The 25299-nt window shown below is 38.6% G+C and overlaps 1 protein-coding gene across 2 annotated transcripts in view; it reads right to left on the bottom strand.

The window, feature by feature from the left end:
- LOC118790650 (spermatogenesis-associated protein 13-like) overlaps positions 1 to 25299 on the bottom strand; it is an 81932-nt gene that overhangs the window by 37991 nt on the left and 18642 nt on the right. The gene's annotated exons all lie outside the window — the stretch shown is intronic.

Below are 25299 nucleotides of genomic sequence, written 5' to 3'. Positions count from 1 at the left end.
CTACATCATGTTTTTAAAAGAAGAGGAACAAACGGTACTTCACTGTCGATTTTACTGCATACGTATGTTTCTCAGAACACAGCGGCTTTCCTATAATAATAGCACTGATTAGGTGGCATTACGGCACGGGCCTAACTCATAAAAAGGCAAAATTGCCAATTAGAAGAAAGACGCTGCATCGTTTACGTGAGAAGGCTAATCATGCAAATCAAATGAATACCGTTATATTTTATCTAATTATCGCATAATCTGAAAAACATCAGGTCGAATATTATATATATATATACATATATATATATATTCCAATCACAAGAAACAAAAGGACACAATCTTAAATGCACAAGGTTGTCTACATAAAACGAATTTACAACATAGGGGTGTAGAGATAAATAGGGAAGGAAAACAGACACGGTAAAATGGTACGCTATCACAGTTACATCACGACCTAAACCTAACATATCTGCACAACGTTCACCAACACCACCTATGCTTACAGACATATCATAAAGACAAGACAGGACAAAGGATTTAGTGAGAGATATATAATACCAACGTCATTCATATCAGTGTGGCCATGTCGGAGCGCTGGGAGTCCCCCCTGCTCTGTGTGTACGCGCACTCGCTCCCTCACTTCCACTGTATAATTGCCGTATGTATCTCAGAGCAGGCAGGCAAACACTGGCCCAAGCGAAAAAAAATCCATTTAACGAGAACCCAAAAAGAACATTAAAATGACGTTTACAATCACCAGCACCACGACCACGGCAAATACAACCACCGTTTGTACGTCCAAGGTCATGGTGCAATGCAGGAGGCTGAAATAATCACGGTGTCGGGCTGGCAGGTTGTTCTCAGCTGTCAACCTGGGTTCTGTGCAACTGTCCATACATCCACCATTATAATCATAGAAGGGAGGGAAAAAAACAATACCAACAGCCTTTTCTGTTCTTAGAAAGCTTTTTTCTTCTCACTCTTTCCTTATTGTAGCTTATGTTTAAAGCTTGCCAACAGAAGCATCATCATCCTCACCATCATCATCATCAGATTCAGTACCGTTAATGTCTCTTCGAGTCTATACCGGCGTCCGCTGGTTTTCCCGACTCCGGGAATGAAGAGCAGTGAATACAGTAGATAGCCACTGCGCGAGGCTTGGCGTGCACTATATTCTGACGACAGCGTAAAAAAAGCTGCTGCCGCTACTGCATCTCCCTGTGTGTAGCAGTGAACAGCAGTCGAAGCAACCCCTCTTGAATGCTAATCAGTAACCGGCAGCTAGGCAGCGAAGGGACTCGGCCGTCAATCAAAAAAAGAGGAGGGAGTCTTAACAGCTGCACAGCCAATGTTTAGTCATCAGGCCAAAAAATTCCAATTTTATTAAGCCACACAGTTGACGTTTCATAAATCAGACCCAAATGTAGTATATAAAAGCATACAAGTCCTATGGGGATCCAAAGACTCATTGCAAAAGTGAAATAAGAATTAAGAAGAAAGGAATAGCACGTTTATGTGTTTGCAGGTAATACAATAGAGTAGTAATCCTTCTGCCCTTCCTTTCGGTGCCATGTATCATTTTTAGGTCTGAATTTGTGACAGACATCCGTCTGATTCATACCTTGTGAAATTTCATTTGCATTCTGTGATGCGTCTTAGACCACATCTGTCAGCGCTGCTGAGATTTCTATGTCTGAGCGAATAGGAACAATCTACAGCTGAACTCATTTTTTTTTCCTCTGTTCAGCTGTCACTTATGGTCCATGTCAAGACATAAACTGCTACAGCTTTCAAAAAGCTCTGCCTTCATTGGCCATGATGATTACACGCACACACGCACGCACGCACGCACGCACACACACACACACACACACACACACACACACACACACGTCTGTATGCATGCACATGCAATGATGATGCATGTATTCATACAGTGTAAAGGTTTGACTTCAATTTAGTGCAACCTTGCAATATAAACAATGAATTCAAAAGGCCAATACAATAGTACTTTTAACAAATACCTGATAACTGCAAAAGGTAATATAATTGTAAACATTTTTCTCTGAAGCATTCCCAAACTCACTTTATGGAAATAATTTAAAAAGCATGAAAATGGCACCAATGTGCCAAATGCTGGTTGTACAAACATTGCTCTTCTGAAATTACACCTTTCTAACCTGAATTTTAAAGGATGTCTTCCCATACTTTGTATACTTACTTTGTCTTTCTCACCCATTTCTCAGCCATTGTACAAATGTGTGGAATAAGTAATTAGAGGGACTATTTTGTATCTACCATTACTGAATCATTTCAAAAGTCTATTGACATAGTCACACTTCAAATTAAAAGGTAAAAGGGTTACAGTGGCAGTATTAAGCAGACTAACTTCACCATTTTCTCTCAATTGACATTTCATTCACTCACAAGAGAAAACTCACAAAGAGGTTAAAGTCAGAAAGAATATACAAAGGGACAGAGGTGAGGGGACCAGCAAGGTCACCACCTGGGTTGAGCAGCAGCGTTTTCACAGAAAGCCCCAGAGGGATATTTTTTATAACAACTTCCATAAATAAATTCCAAAAGTGATCATATTTTTACCTTTGAAACATAACATTAATTACTCAGGTTGAATGATAACGAGTGATTTTATAATTAAATCTATTTAATGGCAATAAGGTATGAATTCTAAATCAAATTAACATATAGACAGGTACATAGATAGAAAATTTATATCTGATCACATGCGATCAACCATTGATACCCCTGCCATCCTAACTGCTGCCAAAGGATATAGGCTCAGCATGTGGCAGTTTAACCAAGCTACTTACAGCATTTTCTTTCTTTTTGATGCAATCATATAATTTACATCATATTATGTCATGGCAATTTAGAAAGTGAATAGAATGTAAGAAGTGGTAACATCAAAGCAACTTTACTTTTTTTTCCACAAAAATGAGATCTTGATCAAGATCAAACTTCATATATATGGTGGCACTCCAATTTACATTACATTATTGTCATTTAGCAGATGGTCTTCTCCAGAACGACTTACATGGGTTACAATTTTCACATTACTCATTTATATAGCTGGATCTTTACTGAGGCAATTGTGGGTTAAGTACCTTGCCCAAGGGTACCACAGCAGTGCCCCAGCGGAGGATTGAAGCAGCAACCTCTTAGTTACAAGCCCTGCTCCTTACCACTGTGCAACACTGCCAACCTTAACTTAAAACAAATCACATTCAGACAACAAATAGCAATATTTTACGAAATGGATAGTTCTGGTCCTTCCCTGTGATTGGACAATGTAAAATTCCAGCCATGTGTGGAGTCATTATATAATATATGGCTAAAACTTTCTTGCTTTAATGCAATATCATTGCATGCAAGGACAAATGCAGAAAAACACATTCTATAGCTCAGATCCATGGTGCCAGCAGAAACTGTGTAAATATGTACCTACATGATTATCTACTTTATTATTGTTATTTACTTGGAAGTAGTGCCATGTTTTTTTATATTTTATATTTTCTTTTTGCTGTAATTCTGATGTTGTTACATGTGCGAATGTGAAAACCCATAAAAAAGTGACTATTAAAAAGGGCCATAGTGTTGCATGGAAAATAAACACTGACAAAAGAAAAAAAAACTTATTAAAAAGGTACATAGTTGTGTGTAATGATAATCGCAGGTACATAAATCATTAGCTTAGTTGCCAGTTATTTAAACCAGTTAAACATTACTGTCACAATAAATCTACGCATCTACAATTGCTAAGTGGATAGCTAGTTAGCTATAACTAGCTGGCCTACATCTTCATCAATGGAGTGATAAACTTCCTCATTATATGTTACCAAGGATTTGCAAAGCAGCAGGGATCACCACATATTCTATTGATTCACTATAAATCACTGCCTCATACCCTGGTGCAAAAATTATCCTCTACGAGTTTAGAGACAATGGAAATAATGTCCATGAGTGGTCATTACTCTATTACTTCCTACTGCACTACTACATTCCTCACTACAGAGCTACTAGATGTAAATTTGGAGTTATATTCTCACAGAGATCACAGTACTCCACCAGCTACTGTTAACATTAAAAGAAGAAGAGTGACCACTGACTTTTCACTGAAATTTCCAAATAAATAGAAATACATAACATAGCTTTTATCTAACTTTAAGAGTTGGACTAACATTGCCATAGACTACCCTGGACATAGCCAATTTTGGTTAGGCAGCTCAACTGTGTAGCTTTTTCTGTTGCATAGCAACCATTTCTTTTTTCTTCTGTGCAGGGAGTATACGTTTTGAGGGAAGGATGGCATCTAATAAATTATGCACTGATTAGAGTAACTTTTTTTTTTAATGGAAAAATGGGTTTAATATCATTTTCAATATGAAGTAAGCATTTTGTAAAGGCAATAAGACACTCAAGGCCATGATATATCATGAATGTAGTCACAGCTAAAGGTTTGCTGGCAATCTATTGCACACCATGCCAAACAGCATCCTTTTAGCTGTGGCTGTATTCACAATATACCATGGCCTCCTGTGCCTTATTGCTTTATTACAACATCTAGAAAAGAACTCTTCCGTGACCTTTGGTCCAAGGCCCATCTTGGTCTTGTTGCCATGGAAACAGTCATCCAGCAATCTAATAAGTAGCATAAAACAAGAAACTGGAAACACTTTTCACTGTTTTCCACTGTATTTTTGCAGGCATTATATATTGAAAATATGAAATTAACAACAGTAATCAGTAATTATTGCCCTAATAGTTTCATTGTTACCCTTATTTTTCTGTGCAATGACAGCAACTAAAAGAGCCATATCACTGATTTGATTGCATTTACATACAGTCCCAACTCCAGCAATGCTGTGAGACTGGGAAACTCTGAGAGAGAACTCTGCTGTTGTCTGTTTAAAAGGAAAAAAAATCTGCATTGTGGCTCAACTCCCACAAGCTGAGAAGACTCCAAATACTGAATACGGAACAGAAACTATGATGTAAAACTATGACCAAAACATCCAATGGTAACTGGAGCGGTCAAACATTTATTTCAGCTACAGTGCTCATCTTTTTCACTCATGTTATTTCTTCATATAGTTTTCTTTGAGGTCTTGAAGATTTCTATTTTCTGCCACATTTTTCCTGGAAATCTCAGAGTAGGCCCAACAAGGTGAATATTTGTTTTTCTTTCATCCTTACTCCTTTTTAAATTGTACATGCACTCCCATCAAGCCCATAAACAAGCAGCTTGTTTTTGGATGCTTGTTTTGCATTCTCTACCTTAAGTCTGAAAGTAAAGCTAAAGCAACTGGAAGATTTGAGCCACAGAGCTACTTCTGTGCACTCATTCATCATATTCTGTCAACAAAGTAAACTTTTTGACAATACTTTCGTTCTTCTGACAGCTATATGGTTCAGTCATGACCATGAGGCATAATGTTAAATGTATACAAAACGGCATTTACTTTGTTTATTAGTTGGCAACTTCATGCAAGTTAGAACAGGGTGTACTTTAAGCCTCATGGGCTTGTCCTTTATTTCCATACGCCTGCAATGCAGATGTTGACCAGCTTCCTATCGTCTACCGATGCCATGTCCTCCTTGAAAGAAACAATGAAATGACAGCCTTCTTTCCAGTCTGGCAGTGAGAATGGCGGTGAACTGAATGTGAATGTGGTACAAAACAAAGGCAGGGATGAATGGGATAATGCACAGAGGCCGATATTGAATTGGAGACCATGGTTAAAGCACATTTATTCCATGTCAAACATCTCAAGGCAGGAGACAAATGTCGAGCATACAGAGGACACAGACTCATCATCTGTGCATGCACAGAGCCTTACTTTTTACCTGAATGCAAGTCGTGAGTGCAAGGCTATGGCTGAATTCAAACATTAAAATCCCATCTGTTGAACCTGTTAATGCTCTCTTGTACATCTGTTTCTGAACAAGGAAGGGGATGGTCGTGGGAGATGAATAGATTTGACAGGCCTGTCAGACTGTGATTGTCACAATGTCTGTGTAAGTGACAGCCCTGGCCCCAGCTGTGAGGTGCACCAGCCGGACCCTTTGCTGGTTGCTCCAGGACCTCCATGCTAAAAGTAAACCCATCAGCACAAGAGCCCAACCCCCCCATTATTGAAATGAGGACTCTGCACCCCTGGGCATTCAAGGCTTAAAACGCTGCTTCATTCAGTGCCAACACAGGTAACACTCTCTTGCAGCTTTTACAAAATATGCTGTGGCTGACGATCTCCCCCAAAAATGCAGCAATCCATTTCATGGTGAGTTGGCTACCAGTTGGCCCACCTCAAATCATTAACAGCTCTGTTCAATTTCCATGTGATCTTAGTAATTTTGAGTGACAGAGGAAACAAAGGTATTTGTTAACTCTAAGTAGTCTACAGAAGCCATCAGTGTTTTTTCCTGGTGACCCCACAATCACCAGCAGCAGCAGTAACGACAGCAGCAAAATAGAAGACTTGGCTCACATTGCAGAATTTTGCATCCAGATCCAATCAAATACACCTTCCACCATGTCTTTATTCTTGCTTTTAAGAATAATATCTGTAATATTATACTATAATATTTGTCATAATGTAATATTTGAAATTAAACATCAAAGTGTACAATCACTCAAATATTCCAGTGAGGTCTCATAGTAATTTAATGCATTTAGAATTAATGATATATAGACAGTGGTCACAGATGTAAAGTGCTCATGTTCCAAAAATCATTCTTTTTTTTTTCCTCAGCAGCAGGGGACTCTTATATAAGCTCTGAATTATACTCAACATGCTTTCCCTCACCACGGTACCAGCTCAGCGCTTTTGTGACATTTAGACACCAAAAGGTCACATCTGAAATTCTAAATTTACACAGAAGACCAACAAATGCTAATACATTCATGAATATAAGCAACAGTAAAGGGTGCCTTCATCTGTTACCTTTGAGGAACTGAGGACGCAATGATCAGCAGAGACCGACTGTCTGTCATTGGCCATGCGAGGGTGACCAAACAGAAAATCAAATATGGAGTCAGCACTTATATTCAGCTGTAACTATGCCCATTTCTTTCTTTGTTGAATGGCCCCAACATTGAGGAAATGTGAAATGTGACTACAAAATTAATGCACCTAGCCAGCATTGCCTAGCGAGAAATATTTGAATGTCAAATTGCAAAACTCACACTCTTTACACTTTGAAACTGGAGATGAACCACAGTCAATATATACATATTACTGGGATTTGAATAGTCCATTAATGTAAATACAGTATGAAATACCCTGACACGACTTACAGCAGGAGGTCTATGAGTTTCTCAGATGACTAATAAGAGGACAAACTAAAAGGACTAACATTTTTGTATGAAACTTACGTGTCCATAAAGGACTACTATTACCAAAGAGATATGTCTGGGTTTAGTTTCCAGCAAAATGTGACTTTTTTGCATTTCTGTTTATCAACTATCCCTTACTACTCCAAGCCTACTATCACTCAACAAACTTTTAATATTTAATATTGCATTTAGGCCAACATTACCTATTCATTACATCTTTACGTGATGAGCAGCAGCTTTCATTCAGGGCAACATACATACAGTAGCTTTGTAACGCACTCACTAAGGCAATCTGGGTTACATACAATAATGCTTGCTTCAGGGTACACAATAGCATCCCACCTGGGAATCGCATTTGCAACCTTCTGCAAGTTTAGTCCCTTAACATCTGTGCCACACTGCCACCCTCCTGCCATCCAAGCCCATTTTGTGCCATGCTGAGGTACAAGGGACAAGTGGGATGGGTATTATGCGCTGAAGGAGTAATTGTAAAAAGGAACCTGATGTTGTGCAAGTCTAGGCACAATGCCATAATGGGTAACTTTGAAAGATAATACCTCCATGAGCCAAATAGCTTTACACAACTCATAATTAACATCATGTTGCATTGACAACGACCATGTCTCCTCACCAAAAATTCAGAGAACATTTTTTTTTTTTTGCCAGATGACACAAACAACCCTGCAGGAAAATACTGGTAAGTGTTAAGTCTGCTATTGGTATGAGTAAAAGCCAAGTTTAAAAATAAAAAGCTAAGGGTTTAATAAAAAGTGTATTGTACAGTATGCAGTAGTATTGATATTGATAATATTGATAACATTTTACTTCATAGTTTAGCATAACTACAAAACTATCATCAGGTCAAAACTGTAACTTTGGGTATAATCCTTCTGACATACTTGAGATTTAGTGGAGCAGAAAATTATGTCAGAAAATGCTGAAAAGAATAAAGCAAAAAAACCCTCCAGCTCAAGGCCTTTGCCATTAACTACTGTTAATGTTCCTGTAGACACAAGGCCCCTAACTGCTAATTAACAATCTGCATGTGTGAACTACAATGCAAGCTATTGCTGATGCAGTTCTGATCACAGATGAGTGGTCCCATTGGCGCCAGAGGTGGGAGTCCATGGCCTTCTACTTTGAAAAGCCCCAGTTTCAAAAACCAGAAGGAAGATGATGCTAAAGTGTCACTCACAGTCTTTTTACTTCACCCCAGCCATCAGCATGGCAGATGTGGAAACAGTGGCTTTCCCCATTTAAAACTTACAGCAAAAGTCTTTCAGGAAGATGGTGATGTACAGGTTCATTGTCTTCTTTATGCAATGGGCAGAGATGCAGAATTTATTTTCAGTATGCTTACATTCACTCTATCAGAGGAAGCTAACTACTTTCACGGTGAAATAAAGAAATTTAATGAGAATTTTGTGCCGAGGCACAATGTTACAACAAACGTGCATGTTTCCGAAAGTGCATAAAGAAAAGTTGAGAAACTGTGGAAGCTTTTTTAAGAACTTGGCATGAGCTAGAATACTGTGACTTTCGGTACTTCTAAAGAGGAGCAGATACACGATCATATCATAACCGGAACTGCTGATGGGGAAGTCTCTGAAAAGCTAGTTAGATCCTGAAGTTATGCTAGAAAAAGCCATACAGCTCGCATGTCAGTCTGACCTCATTAAAAAGCTTGACTGCCCAGGTGATAACAGAAATTTGAGTGATCAATGTGCAGCCTAAATACAAGGCTTTTAGGCTGTTCAATAAGGAGCAAATAGGTGGCAATGGCCAATATTTCAAAGCAAAACACAGTGAAGCAAATGAGGGACACTGCTCACAGTGAAACTGCATGCATGAGCCAGGAGCATGCCCAGCACATGGGAAAAGATGGCAGAAATGCAATAAAACTGGGCATTTTTATTGCAAAACTGTGCAAAACCAATAATGTGAAAGAGATGGCTGCAAGCAATGATGGGGATACTGCAGGAGCATTCTTTTGTGCAGTTTTGAATGAATTACATGCTGATGAAAGATGGCATGTTGAGCTCTGAGGTACATCTGTACAATTTAACTGATACAGAAGCAGACATTGATACAGGAGCAGTTCTGGAAGTGAATTAGATTGCATGGGTAGTTTTCTCACATCCATTCAGAGAAGAGGCCAAACATTGTTTGCAACAATGTTATGGAATGCAACAATGTTATGGAAAAAATTAAAAGTGATTTTTAATAGTGACGTGAATGTGAAAAAGAAATGCTAAAATAGATTTTTCATTTTTTACTATTTGACCATAGTTTGCTGCCAGTGATTTACTGAGGTGGATGGCCTTTGTCTAGAGCTAGATCTCAAGGGGTCTGGTCTTGATATGGGTCAGAGTATCAGGAGGCCTGGGCTCAGGCTGGGTCCTCGCAGTTTGGTCTTAGTCTCAGTCTGAATCTTGGGGATTCTGGCCTTGGTCTGGACTTGAGTCTTATGGGTTCTGCTCTTTGTTTGGGCCTACTTCTTGGGTCTGGATTTGACTCCAGCTCAGCCCAACAGTCACCATTACTCAATTCAAGTCCAGGCTTGTTAGCATTGATCAGACCCTCCTATAGAGCAGTCCAGAAAGGTATGTGTGAAGCAGGGAAAACACTGTTGGGACATATCTAGTTTGATTTATAAAATACACAGTCATACACACACTCACACATACAAAACTAATTTAGTAACTGAGATCTACATGGGTTGCAAACTGCATGGGATGGGATTAAAACTGCAAACCCATTACTAACTTGCTGAAATGTCAGCCATGTTTCTCTTGATTTAAACTAACCAATCAGGAGCTGTGTGATATCAGTAAGCTTTATTGTACCATTGTGCTAAGTACAATATCAGTTCCTTTTTACTATGTAAAAATATGTACCATAAACTTTTAGAGTATAATAGAAATATGACATTCTTTGGCTTTGGTTGTCAACTATTTCTTTGACCGATAACTTTGAACCCTCTGACACATGTTCTAAACAATGCTAAGACATGACAATGGATCCTTCCTATGGTGTACCACTGAACTGAGCTGTGTTATCCTAATGTGAATTAGGGAAGGCTGTGAGCTATTCTGCCGACACCCAGACTAGTACCCCTTTTTGTGTTCTCTTTGCGTCAAAGAAATTGACATTGTACGGCTTTATAAGTGAATTTTCACTGTCTTGCGATCTTGTTTTCATGTTGCACTGCCACAACACTGGATGGTGTAGGTGTGGGCAAGATAACAGCATCACCATGGGATTACTTTTTAATGAAAGAGTGACAGTAAACACACACACACAATTCAAGATAGATAATATTCATAAGTACGGCATATTGCCAGCTTTGGTCCAAAACACCCATACAAAGTAGGTGGTGGTCAGGGGGATCATAACAGAGGGCCTGTTCAACAGAACAAAGGACTACATTATGAAGTCTCCTCAATACTCTCATTTTCCTTTTATGTTTTATTGCAGTTGTTTCTCTCTCTCCATATAAATCTATATTTATAGCCCATATTATTTTGAGTGCTCAGTTTGATGAAAGCAAGTATATTGGTTTGTGATGGTGTCTTCACTGATTTGGAGCATGACCATTTCAAAATGATCTCACCGGGGGATGACTTCTGAGAAAATACTATGAGTATTTGACTCAACTGTGAATTAATCTATTTGATTCGATAATGGCAGGGGTGGCATGAGATGGCAGCCCCACCCATTTCCTGCTCGCATAGTCCAGTCATGGCCTTTTCTTTTGTTCCAGTTCTGTCTTCTTTTCCACACCAGTTTCCTGTTTCCGGCCCGAGGGCCTTCACAGGCCATCTGAAACAGCCTAAAAATAACAAGCACATCTCTTCGTGAACACATCCCTGTCTGCACTGCCAACCCATCAGCTGTTTATTTGTGGAATTTACTAGACACTTAAAAGCAGGCTGGGATTTCTGCTGACATTTTGAGGTGTCCTCTGTTTTATTTTGAAAAAATACAAATAAAACAGTGTTGATAATTATACACATGGCACTTACCAAACTGTTGATACTTGTATATGATTGATAATTGGTCATTTATAATGGACATTCTGTATTGCTGGTTGGAAATTCAAAGCAATGCTCTTAGATGCATGATTAGCACTGTCCAGTATACGCTTCATTTTCTTCTCAGACACACAAAACTTACATTTCATACATCATTCATGCATCTTAATATCATTCCAGTGAAGGGTGGAATGGCAGTGCCGCACTTGAGACAAATACTATGGTTACAAACGCTGTTCTGTAACCACTACAAAGAACTGCTGCTCACAAAAAACATCTTGAACCCCTTTCTGTATGAGTCAATGATAAAACATGCTGCCTATGAATTAGGGTTGGTTCTTGGGGAGCTTGACAGCTCTGGGCTGAGATATGAGAGGAGAGAGATGCCATCTTCCCCAAACAGTCAGAAGTAGAATCTACAAACATCTTGTATGCATGGAGGGTAACCCACGACACATGGGAGAACATGTCTCCATGCTGTTGACGTCAAGAGCTGCCTGCCTTTGAAGTGGGGACTAATTAGCTAGGTTTGTAATTTCATAATAGCGGATGGATATAGGGAAGTAATCTATGTTAATTTACTCAGACCGTGTGTGTTAGAGAGACAGAGAAAGAGCACAGCTCTCAGGACCGTCTTAGGTACACAGTAATGACAATGATGGCTCCTTCTGGAAGGAGCTCAAGTTGTCTCCATTTCAGAGCAATAGAACATGCTGTGCCAATAAAATGAATGAGATCTCAACATTAAGGATCAGACAACAAAGTGCACAACTTGACACACTTTTCTGTCAAGCTACTGGTAACTGTGGGGCAACTTTATCTGGAAAAAAAAAAAAATAATATATATATATATATATGTGTATATATATATATATATATATATATATATATATGGGGAAAAAAGCAGTTTAGCTCCTATGGTCTCTTGGTTATTACGTGGTTATTTACTTTAGGTGGCTGCTGTTCTATAATATTGTGACTCAAGCATAAATTAATGTTAACATGGCATGCCAGACACTGTTGCTGTGAACATTTACATTTATTCATTTGGCAGACGCTTTGATCCAAAGCGACTTACATAGGTTACAGTTCTTTACAATGTTATCCATTTATACAGCTAGATATTTACTGAGGCAACTGTGGGTTAAGTACCTTGCCCAAGGGTACAGCAGCAGTGTCCCAGCGGGGATCGAACCGGCAACCTTTCGGTTACGAGTCCTGCTCCTGTGCTACACTGCCGCCTTGAACAAAATTGAAAATATTACATTCATAATAAATTTAATTTTTGAAATAGAACTATATGTAAATCCTAGTAATCTAAAATCAGTTAAAATAATTCAGCTTTGGCAAGACTCTTGCTGTATTTTATGATACAATATGTGTAGGGTCATAACTCAATCTATTTTTCTAACTTGCATTCTGACTTTCCATCCACACAATGCCAATGAACCCTACTTCACTATGCACACACTGATCAATTATTTAATTAGTTTTGACTCCAGCAACTTAATCAGTTCAATTAAACAGAACTTGCATGATTTATATCCCCAGTGTAAAATCATTTACACTAACATACTGCTAGATTGGTACCTAGCTATTGTGATATAGTGGAAGAGCAATAAAATTGGTAAACATAAAAATGATTCCCAACAATATCTACACACCATGTCCACTAAAGTTCTTATTTTCTACAATATATTTTTCAGACATAAATACTAACATTAGACAGCGTATGTAGCCTATTATACATGCAATGAAGGTAATGATGATTATGAACCAGATCACATGTTCATATCAATCTCCTTTTCAAATAACCAAAAATGGATAGGGACCTGACTGTATTGTGAAGTTTTAAAACACTTTAGGAGAAGTCTCTTATAATTGTGGTAGCTCAGAAAATGCCTTTTCCAGACTAGCACGTATCTGCCTTTCCAGAGAGAATAAAATATGGTGTCCCAGAGGCAGAGTCTGAATGGCATGTCACTACTGAGACTGAATAAAAGTTAATTCAGTGAAGGCAGGCAGTGCCCATGAAATTGCAAAGACAGCACAGAACCCTCATGCTGAGAAAGCACTCATGATCATCTAAGACATGCAAGATAAACTCCACAAGGGAACATTCATCATTTTTACCTCTTTACAGAATGGAAATCAATACACGTTTTGGTGTAGTTATATTGACATGTTATGGTTTACTGCATATCTTTACTTACTTAAATATGAAAAGAAAAACTGCTATGAACAGTAAAATTTCATTTTCCAAATACACTAGAAGCTAGACTAGAATGTGGTCTATACCTGCTTACAGAAAATAGTTAAATGTAGCATAATAAAAAGTTAAGCCAAATAGGATATTTCAGATTTGAGGCAGACAGATTTGAGACAGAATTTTTAAACAAAAATATTACTACTAAATGAGAGAAACCTGTCACATGATGTGAGATTAAAGGAGGAGGCAGGAGTTATCCTTTTATTTTTCAGTTATTATCTTGGATAACGCTGGAATAACTCTGGCCTGGATTGAGCTAGTCATGTCTCAAGCATAATCAAATCTGTTTATCTAAAGAAGGAATATTTAATATCTGCATTTCTTCCATTTCTTTTAATAAAGGAAAACACTAGCAACAAATAAAATAAATAAGTCTTCACATTCAAAAAAGAAAGCTTTCCCATCCAGCACCATGCTGATTCACAATTCTGAAGTGCAACCTTTGTCTGATGTGCTGAAGGATGTTTTGGTGTTTTGTTTCATCCAACCAATTTGACAACTTAATTGGTTGAATTACCTCATCTGTTGATATACCACATGGTGCTATTTATTTTAGAGAGAAGAGAACGTCTGTAGGACCATGGACTCCAATAAAAGAGGTCATTTACAGTCCCCTGAACGTAGAACTCATTCCAAACTGACAAATCCATGGAGTAGGTCTCAAATCATGAGAGAAACTGGCTGAATGACCGGTGGTTAACATACCCTTCAGAAATTTAAATCAAAAATGGTTATGAGTCAGTCTGCAAATGGGTGTCACGCTTGACTAGATAATTCCTCTGGCAAGGGATTCTTTTGTTTCGTTATTTATTGGACGGGAAACAGTTATCTTATTAGAGTAGCCTGCATGATATTAATCGTCTTTATTATTTTCCTTTATTACTCTTCCTGAGAGCCTTTAAGGTGTGAGGCAGCAGCTACAGATTTACTGCAGCACTAGTGCCATTGTCTGTTGGGTGAGGCAATCTTGGAAGGAAAATTAACCACTCTCATGAGATAAAAGGGAAGGACCTTGGGGGTATGTTCCTCAAATGTACAGGACCATCCTTTTAAGATGCCACTTTACATACATACACCCATCTTTACTGTGCCCTCTGGTGTTTCATGTACAGCACTCCCATTAACCATAATCATGAAAGTACTACTAAAACAAGATATTGTATTGACCCATTTATGCATTATAAAAACTATGTGCCAAAGCAGAATTTTGTTTTTACCTTGTTTGTTTTAATAAATTCCGTATCTGTTCACAACTGTGTATATGGAGTAATAAAGGAATGAGAAGTGCAACCTAAGCTGAATGCAAACAACATGAACAAGACAAAACATCTGCAATTTTATCGCCTTGCTGTATATTTCTTTTTAGTCTTTAAGCATTAAAATGCATTTAATTCTACACTTATCAAGCATTTTCTTTAATTTTGGATTCAGTTTTAGCATACATCCTTTAATGTACAATGTGAGCAGCTGTGTACGCACATATTGGAAATTAGTGTTCATATTAATCCTGTGTATAACTGTGTATGGATACAAAGTCTATCATGTCTCTAAATCAAAACAAAACTGAAATTAAATTAATCCATAAATTTGAACAACAGCCACTGAGTGCACCTTTCACTATTTTAGAAAGTGATTATGAAGTCAGCATCCAAAACCTTCTTTGGGATAATAACATTAAAAACTAACATGTATCCTCAGAGCACGATTCTTATTAGCAAAATTATATTGATGAGAGTATTCCAGGTAGATCCCATAGCCATGAGTGTTAATATCTACTCATGTATTACAACATGAATTGGTGCGTGAATAAAGTTAAAATAAGCTGAAAATAATATTGTAATGATCATTTTGCTGTCAAGTTAATCTGAACTTGCAACCCTCGACAGATAGTTGTGTTCTGCATAATGATTAAAAATATGGACAAAGAAAAAAATAGAATAGTCAAAACTCCTCTGTCACCAATGATATCAGTATTTCAAATGCAAAGACCATGTTGGCTGGGAATACTGTGTCTATGGAGATAAAGTATTAAGATGCAAGTCAAGATGCATATTAAGTTTCCAAGGTGACCATTAAGGATGTTTTATGGGTCCAGAATGTTTGCCAAGAAATGCATCTCAAGCCAGATCATAACCCTATTAAATTCAGGGCTTTTCTTTCCATTTCTGAGCACAGTTCAGTGTCCAAAGCAAAGCCTCAATATGACCTTCAAAGAGTTGTGATCTCACATCACCCTTATAAGCAGCCTTGTAATCAATACAAGGGCAAAGCAGGCCTTTTGGAGTTGCTATTTGCCATTAGGAAGCTCTCTTTATTTCAGAGTGCAACTCAGAGTCTGAAGTGAGACCCTTGAGTGGCCTCCAATGGGCTGCGATTTCACATCATCATTGTTGTGTATTCTAGTGATCGATACAAGGACAGCACAGTGGTATCCGCAGTTTGTGAATTAGGCCAATCCTAGTGCAGGCAGAGAGAGAGAGAATCATTGCTCCCCCTGCTGACCCCTGCTCCAAAGAACAGAACATCTATATGTATTTTCACTGCCTATGGAAGACCAGTGATTTCAACTGTCTTTATCAGCACAGTAGAGAGCATCTGCTCCATTATTAAAAGCTAGTGGAAGAGGGTTATCTTAGAACATGTACTGTTCTCAAGGGTGTTAAAAATGGAATGTATGGTCAACAGACCATAGCTGGTGCTGGGTCATGTGGACACTCTGGATTCCTTTTAACCCTTTCACAGCCACACCAATTCTACTGTCTACTCAATTCTACCTTGTATCTGTGCTGTATTTATGCCATTTAAATGTGTGATGATGAGTTTTCAAAACAAAATTAAAACCAGATAAACATTTTTGTTTTCACTTCAATTCAGACCAGCATGGTGACCAGTTTCCACTGCACCAATGCATATATAGTGCATCAGTAGCATCCAGTGAGTTTTTTTTTTTTTTTTTCTGAATACTTCAATCCATAAAGGGGTTCCACTTTCAATAAGATTCCTATAGCATGCATTGAGTAAAATGCATGTCTATTTATAGGACATGGCCTGCTGTGCCTTCCAGCTTTGAGGCTTTAAATAGCTCCCATGCAATCCTGTGAAACAGTCACTGCTGGAGCTTTGCATGCTGCACAAACACATGCAGGTTCTTCATACTCAGAGCATAAAAACAACATAAAGATATAAAGATGGCAATTATGTAACTGCACAAGGAAGACGAGGCAGTGGTGTCTATTGAGGCAGCGTAAACCACCAATGTGGTGAAGGGTATCTAACTGACACAATATGTAGAAAATGTAAAAATATAAAGAAATGTAGAAGGACTTCTGTGTCTACAATTATCCCAAAAGATACAGCGATTAAACAATTGCTCTACTATATATAGAATGAACAATAAATGATAGTAAAATTAAAAAAAATTCCCACATATCCTCACATCATGAAAAGGGGGTCAAAGCTGGACAAGGAGGTCCAGCACACTAGGCATACCCTTTTCCTACTGCAGAGGCAGTAACCAGGCTAACCTGAGCTGGAGCCAAAGCTAGCTGACCCAGTGCAGCCTGATTTTTTTTTTCCACTGTACTGCTCACAACCAGTACAGAGTCAAAATTTGAAGTTTTCCTGAAAAAAACACACATTCATATTATTATGTCTACCTTTGGCTGGCTGCTATGGAATGGTATCAAGATCCTTTTCTCATGCCTGCTTATCTCCTCAGAGTTGTTAGTGCAAATACCAATGGACACATCATGGTCAAGGTGATTTCTGACCTGCAGCTCACTTGAAAATATAGTGGCATTGGTAATATTTAAATTATATAAATTATACAAATTTTACACGAATTTCCTTTACTTTTGCCTTCTAAATAATTCTCGTAAAAAAAAAAAAAAAAAAAGTCACTGTTTTTGTCACTGTCCATGTTTCTACCTTCCTGCTGTGGAATTGGTAACGGATGAAAAGTAGAGTCCAAAGTACAGATTTGTTATGTGTTTATGATGTTACGTAACATTTACGCTATGTTACATAACCACAGAAACATGTAAATTGTCAGTGGAAAAGGCACATAAATCAGTAAACAGACCTGGAGCAAAAATAGAATACAACACAAACCTTCTTGTATCTCTTTCGTTACCCTAATCTGCAGGGTAACTGCCAATAAAGACACGCCTTCACTTCACTTAAAAGGCACCTGGGATGGTTTCTTTGAGATAATAATTCCCAGAGAAAATGTCTGTTTGGACTTACCAAGCATTTTTAAATCTGCCTTTTTAGGGCCACAGACAAGCTGTGTGCAACTAATAGCTATCTCTGATGTTTTCTTTCAAACTTTTTTCAGAAAACATTAACTTGATTTCAGTTTTTCACTTTTGCATGCAGAAATTAATTAGAAGGTACTATTTATAAGTTAATATTTTGAGAGAACAACCTAAGGTACACTTTAAGCTTTTTAAAATTAATTTGATGAGTGTACCTGAAAATAACTACACACACACAATGTAAGAGGTACGCTATGAGCTACAGTTTTTCTTCTCTGTGATAAATCCAGTTAATATCGTCTCTCTTAAAAGCCAAATCCTCATGTTTAAGAAACCCCTCTGCAAATGAATGCTGGCAAACTTATCATGTCTGTCCACTCAATTCAAAGCAATTAACAATGCACACATTTTTAAAATTAAGACAAATCAGCTAATTTTCACTTTTGAGGCTTATCAATATACCCCAGATTGGATCAGCTAAACTGCCAAAAAACTACTGACATGCTGTTGCTATCATCAGTAGTTTCCTTAGGCTGCTAATGCTCTGCAGGTTGCATCACCAAAGACAGTTCAATCAGGGCTCACTGTATCAAGTATCAAGTCTCAAGTCCATGCAGAAAAACCGTGTACAAGCTCAGAGGGGGCATTAAGCAGTTTATACTGTAACTGTTTGCATTTCTTGTGTCTAAAAAACACCTAAATGGCTCCATGGTAAACCCCTTGAGCTGTTAAAACATCAGAGCACAGCTCATCAGCATAGATCAGTCCAGCACCCATTTACAATTAGCCTTACAAAAAGATCTTCTGCATGGACACATTATTTGCTGGTACATTTGTTCTGCAGACTGGAGTGTGCATCACCAGCAGCCAATCACCTACAATCCTAAAAATCTATAGCACCATAGTGGTCGCTGCACTACAGACCGGCTATCTAGTTGAAGTAGCGTTAAATGAGTGATGTGTTAATAACACAGTAAACTTAAAGCAGGTCAATGTTAATGAGTAGTACCAAGTATGAATAATACCAAGGACTACAGAAAGGGAGGTTCTGCAGAGAAGGTCAAAGGCAGTGAAACGGGACAACTTTTTATCTGCTGTTTGCCAAAAGAATCAAGTAAGATGCTTTAAAAATCTGTGGTACTCCAGCATCCTACAGCACTCATGAGCTACTGTCAGCAAAAAAAGGATGAGGCACTGTAGAGGAAAGATAAATGGGTGATAAACTAGGATGTTCATGTCTTTGGGCTTGTGGATGTTTTTATCAGTGAGAAGTATAGGGTAAGTGAGTACAGCCAGAGACCTGTCTTGCAGTTTCGTTTTTATCTATAATACACTTTGACAGTGAGATAGATTCATATCCTAGGATAATTCTGCTCACATTTTTTTTGAAAAGCCAGAGAAGCAAAAAAAAACCTAAACTCAAATTGTACCTGGACAGGTAACAGTAGAACCGGTTTACTGCTGTTGGTAAGTTGTAACCCAAAGAGAAAATACTGCTAGTGTTTTCATGGCTAGAATGCTCTGTGGTGACATCTCCTGACATGATACAGTTCAGAGATCCCATGGTTCTTCTCATGAACCTTTTTAGATAAGCATGAATATGAGTATTCATGCTGAAGATTTCAACATATCTGATTTTAAGTACCATTGGTAATTAATGAGTTGGGGTAAAAAAAGTCCTCAGCTATAAGATGCTGGAACAGCCTTTCTTTTCAGCTGTTTAATGGAAAAGGAAAAAAAACTGAGTAGTGAGTACTGATTTATGATCACTTTTTTCTAGTCTAAAATGTTTAACGTCAATGTATCTTACAATTAAAATACTGAATGAAAAGTACAAAAATATAACACATTTGATGCAAAATATAGTCCACCATTACTGATCTAAGAAAATGCATCTTGTCAGTTGTACAGTCCAGGTACAAAAATCAATGCTCAGTGTAAGTGATTCTTTTTGACTGTCACGTTATTAAAAGGCACAGCAATGGCAAACATCTGCCATCAAAGCATTTTTACAGAAGCACCTTAGCACCCTAAGAGAACTTACTATTTCTATTTTCCTTCTTCCATCTGCAACTAATGAGCATCCAAATCTGAAAGTTGAAAGGTATGTCAATATTACCGGCAATGTATCACAAGTAATTAGAATGAATCAATGTCTGTGCTTGCCATTTGGAAGAAAACACAAACCCAGAAAATGCACACTGAGTAAAATCACTTCATCATCAACTTTGCACTAATTTGCTGCAAATTGCTTTCAAAACACAATTTTAATCATGTCATCTTTCATCCACAATTCTTCTACCAGTTCCAACTGGTAGTTTAACGAAAGAATCTGTGCTGCAGCATGACAGTGAACTGACAACACATTTTACTTATGATAACCTGGCTTTTCTTCACTTACATTTGTGCATAAATAGGCTTAGGCTTTAACTTCAGAGAGGCAGCAGAGGCAGTCACGATTAGGGTATTTGAGACTGTTGTCTCATTGGATATTTTCTCTGCTTGGTAGCACCAAGGGCTTTCTAATTTGGGCCAGGGGGTCAGGGTAAGTATCATGGATCAGAGGATAAAAGAATTGCACATGACAGCATAGGATGGGATGGGGAGATTCCCTGTTGAGTTTTTGGGGAATATTTCCGGAACTCGGAAATGCCACAGTTCATCACAGTCTTGTGAAGGTCACATTTACCAGTCTGCTACAATCAGGGGGAAATTTTTCTCACTGGCTTATTATTATCTATCATTTGATTTGATTACGATAGATGAATATGCATTATGTCATTCCTGGACAAAACACAATAAACACTGCAGCTCGAGCGTTGGCTTGTATCTCAGAGGACACCACTGGACCTTCAGCTACCCCATCATACTGCTGGAAGTCAATCACTTTTACTGTATAACACTTGATTTTCTGAATAACTTATTTTTCACTCTGCGCAAGGATCTCTGATCGCTTAAATACTGGATTTGTTGCAGGGGTTTGATGGCACAGGCAGGAAGACAAGCAAAGAGGGAGTTACAGTAGTCCAGGCATGAGAGGACCAGGGCCTGAACTAGTAGCTGCGTAGAATACATAGTGAGGTAGGGACAGATCCTTCGGATATTGTACAAAGACAATTTGCATGTCCGACTCACTGCTGCAACCTGAGAGGAGAAGGACAGTTGGCTATCAAGCATTACACCCAGGCTTTTGACAGTAGTAGATCTATTGGTGAAAAAGCCTGTAGAGTATAGGCTGAGGTAGAGGTCTTGAAATAGGGAGGACCTGGAGAGGTATAAAGCATCCCAGGCTTAGTGAGGTTAAGTGGTGATCCACCATCCACAGTGAAATATCCTTCAGGGAACTTAATATGTACAATCAGAGTCATCTGTGCCAGACAATGGAAAAGACAGATGAGTGTTGTCAAGGTGAAAAGACAAGATGAGTGTCATCAGCTTAGAAGTGGTATGAAAAGCCATGGGAGGAGATGACAGAGCCAAGAAACTCGAAACAAGAAACATGTAAAGAGAGAAAAGGAGGAGGCCCCAGTACAGAGCCCTGGGGAACACCCGTAGGCAGGCTGTGGGGTCAAAAAAAAAACTCACTGTTCCAGGATACCCTGAAAAAGCACCCAGAGAGGTAGGACTGAACCCAAAGAAGAGCAGTGTCAGCAATCCCCAATGTAGCAAGGGTAGATAGAATTAGGGTGTGGTCCATTGTATCAAAGGCTGCAGAAACATCCAGAAGATTTAAGATTGCAAAAAGCTTTGTTGGAAAAATGGGACTGTCTTCCAGGAGGCTTAACATTATCTCAGTGACACTAGCATTAACCTATGTTGTGAATGAACCTGTACAAATCAATGTTTACAACAAAGAGAAGTAAGGAAATACTGCAGGAAGCCACCATTTCAACTATACACTGTAACATGAAATAAACAAACATGTCTCAAAATGAAAGGTCACTTGTTTGCAAAAGGATGCTTGTTTGCTAGGCCGCATGGCTAGGGGGTTGCCGGCATTCCCCTTCACATCATGTCTACCAACACCCTTTTTGCCGTGCTAACATTGATGACATACCATGGGTTCTTGTGCCGTAACGCTTTACGATTGAACTATTGTTCAATGACGTATTTGCACACTAACCAGCTCAGTTTTTCTAAAATCCCAGAAAAGTTACTTTTCTGTTTTTTTCCCTCACCAATGGGAATGCTTTGGGTATATTGCATTTAAAATGGTATTAGTGTTATTATGTTTTCTTCAAAGGTCATGCCTGAATCTTACGTAAATTACAAATAGGCAATTTATGGAGGTCAAAAAGCTTTTCACACAATTCACATAAGCATATTCCTCAAAATCATCTGTACTTTGCACAATACTCCCTTTCAATAAAGTCATAACATAATAACCCCACTGGAAGCATGATGAATATGACCTTATAATGTTTCCCAGAAAAACAAAAAAAAAAAAACATAAGTTCATAACCAGTACTATATTATCATGAGCAAAAAACAACAACCATTTCACAAGGACATATTCATTCAGGCTCTAATAATATCGCTTTGTTTGAGGCAGTGAAAAGTAGGATGCTGTACCCTGGTGCATTTAGGAAGGGGAACTGCAGCTAACAACTCAGAGCACCTGCACAATGAAAAAAAAAGCCAGAGTTCAGAATATTATACACAAGGAAAGAAGTCGTAACACTATTGTGTCTGAGTTACAGAGCATGACACATAAATCCAGACAACATTCACATAGAGAGAGAAGCAAAGGAAATACAGAGTGCCTTACCGACGGCCTCTTAGCTAGACAGTAAAGAAGCATTATGAAACAATGCCGGATCGTCACAGGAATGCACAGGCAGCCCAAATCTGCTTTCTAGTGCTATACTCCCTCAGATAATAATCCCAGTTTTTGATAGGACACACTTCAAAGGCATTTCGATGGCTTGAACCCTGGAAACATGACTGCTCTCCTGTTAGGAGGTAGGCTTCACCTCAACATCTGTGCAGCAGGCTATTAAATTCGCACGCATGAATAGAGGAGCAGGATTTTTCCCATCCCTGTGTTTTTTTATCCTCTGTCCTGCCTTTCTTTGTGTCCTGCTGACTCATCTGTTAATAGGCACAGTTGCATAATATGAAACAAGTTTCATTTGTCCTAAAATGACTCAGAGCTACAAAAGAAAAAAAAAGTTAGCATCATTTGTAAGTTAACCTAAAGTGAAGTTATCCAGCTCACTCTAATCTGTTTGGTGCAGAGTGCAAAGCAAAGCACTTGGCACATGTATTGCTTTTTACACTAACCAAAACACTATCTTCTAATTTGCCTTGTTTAATTCTCATACAGCAGACTGACCTCTGAGGGCAGAACGGAAGGGTGTGTGCATGGTGGACTAAAGTATTGGAAAACGACTAATACACTGAATGAAATCTCAATTTCCACAGCCTTTTAGCAGATGAAGCACTATACTACATTCACAAAACCATGGCTAGTCTATAAATTCTATAAATTTTGGGAGTTCAGATATTTCGATTTGTAATTTCTCACATCAACTGAATACAAGCAGTCCCCATTTAACAAGTTGATTTCCAAGAAAAACTTTATAACATTAATACCAATACTGCAATTCATTGCTTTGACACAAAACCCTGATTTACAATGAATAAGAGGCTAAGCAGTGAGAACTTGAGCAATAAAAAGCTACCATGCAAAAGCAGAAAAGGCAAAAAAAGTCTGAAAAGGCAAAGATGTTTTCCCCCCATCAGGGGTCTTTCTTTTAATCTATTGTGTCATATTTCTTGTTATTTTCATTCAAGGGGAGATGAAAAAGATTTATTTATTGAATCTTTTGAGTGTGCCTTGCTCATACTGTGGCCTAAATAAACACCTGTCTGAAGCTGTGATTTGCCTCTTGCTGTTCGTGAACATTATGCGGTCCAGGTCATATTACTGAATATTTAAATTGCTCTTCATGTGTATGCTCCCATAGAAATATATTTCAATACATAGCACAAGAAAACAGAAGTCCATTCAAGTTATCACCCTGTCAGTTTCTCCTCTCTGATGGTTGAAGTTAAACAGGTATGAGCTTGTTCAGTACTTGGATGGGATAACTCGTGTAAAAATCAGGTTGCTGCTGGGAGTGGACCAGTAGGGGGCCAGCTTTCCAACTGGACTTAACAGAAGACCAGCGCTCCAGTGCAGGGATGGAGACATTGTTAAAGGACTGCACCATCTTTGAGAGGAGACATTAAAGTGAGGTCCTGACTGACTGTGGTCAGAGTAGGGGGTTCCCTGGTGTCCAGGCTAAATTCCCAATCAGGATATTTCAATCTAGCCATTACTAGGTACTACTCACTGGATGTGGTTGAGTTGAATCATGCTGCCATTTGCTGTAAAGCACTTTGACATCCTTGTAATTTGCTATATAAATGCAATCCATCATCACCACCGCCACTATCAAAGTCATCTGTAAGATTATAGTGCCTCTAACTTCTGACCAGACGTGGTTCAGAATCAGAGAACTGTTAACCTGATGGCCTTATTATCATAGTTACAAAGGAAGCTCCACATCTTGGTGCCACGCTACAGTTGGAGCCAAGAGCAATTGATTAAGGCAGGCAGCAGTCATCAGGTCTAGCATACAACCGGGAGTGGGCAATTGGCAACCATCACCACACAAAGACGCGGTCAGCATCAAAGGATCCCGCTTTGCATTGGGAACATAGGTTGATGCTGCAACAGTGTAAAACCTATTGTTTGTTGCCATTTGTTTCATGGTATAAAAGGCCGATCACGGTAACAGTTCCCTGAGTTAAAGCTTCGCAGGCAGAGATGCTGCCGGATCCCATCGCCGAATAAAGCTTTTTCTCCAAGCGCGCTTTTGGTCCGGTTCGTTTACTTTTAAAATTAGAACAAAATCCAACACATCACATGTAAGCATATTTACATGTAGGCATATTTATACAATATCTTATGAATATTTGACTCATATTTACCTAGCCTTTAAGAATTAAACCTGTAGCCTGTGTACAGCAACGTTCTTTCTGTTGAAGACCTTTCTATAAAAATTGTACTCATGAAAATAAAGGGCTCGATTCCTGATGATTCAGTTCATGAGAAGGTTTCCAGAAACAAAACCGTTGTAAAAACTTGGACCGCCTGGATAAGTTATGAAACAAATGCATGAAAAACGACTGTGTCTCTCTGTCTCTCTCTCTCTGTCCCCCCCCCCCCCCTCCCTCTCCCTCTCCCTCTCCCTCTCCAGAAACACTCATGCAGGGATTCTAAAGAAAGAATGAGGAAAGAAAATAAGGCTGTTATGTCATGGCAACGGGGCCTCCTTGAGAAGCAGGTAATCAGGCGATTCATAAGCAGAGCTCATTTGTGAGTCAGGTAACTGAGGGTATGCCTGG

The sequence above is a fragment of the Megalops cyprinoides genome, chromosome 16, assembly GCF_013368585.1.
Source record: "Megalops cyprinoides isolate fMegCyp1 chromosome 16, fMegCyp1.pri, whole genome shotgun sequence".
In the NCBI taxonomy this organism is placed as follows: Eukaryota; Metazoa; Chordata; class Actinopteri; order Elopiformes; family Megalopidae; genus Megalops; species Megalops cyprinoides.
The sequence above is the reverse complement of the archived record's forward strand: the minus strand, read 5'-3'. Positions and strand labels throughout refer to the sequence as shown.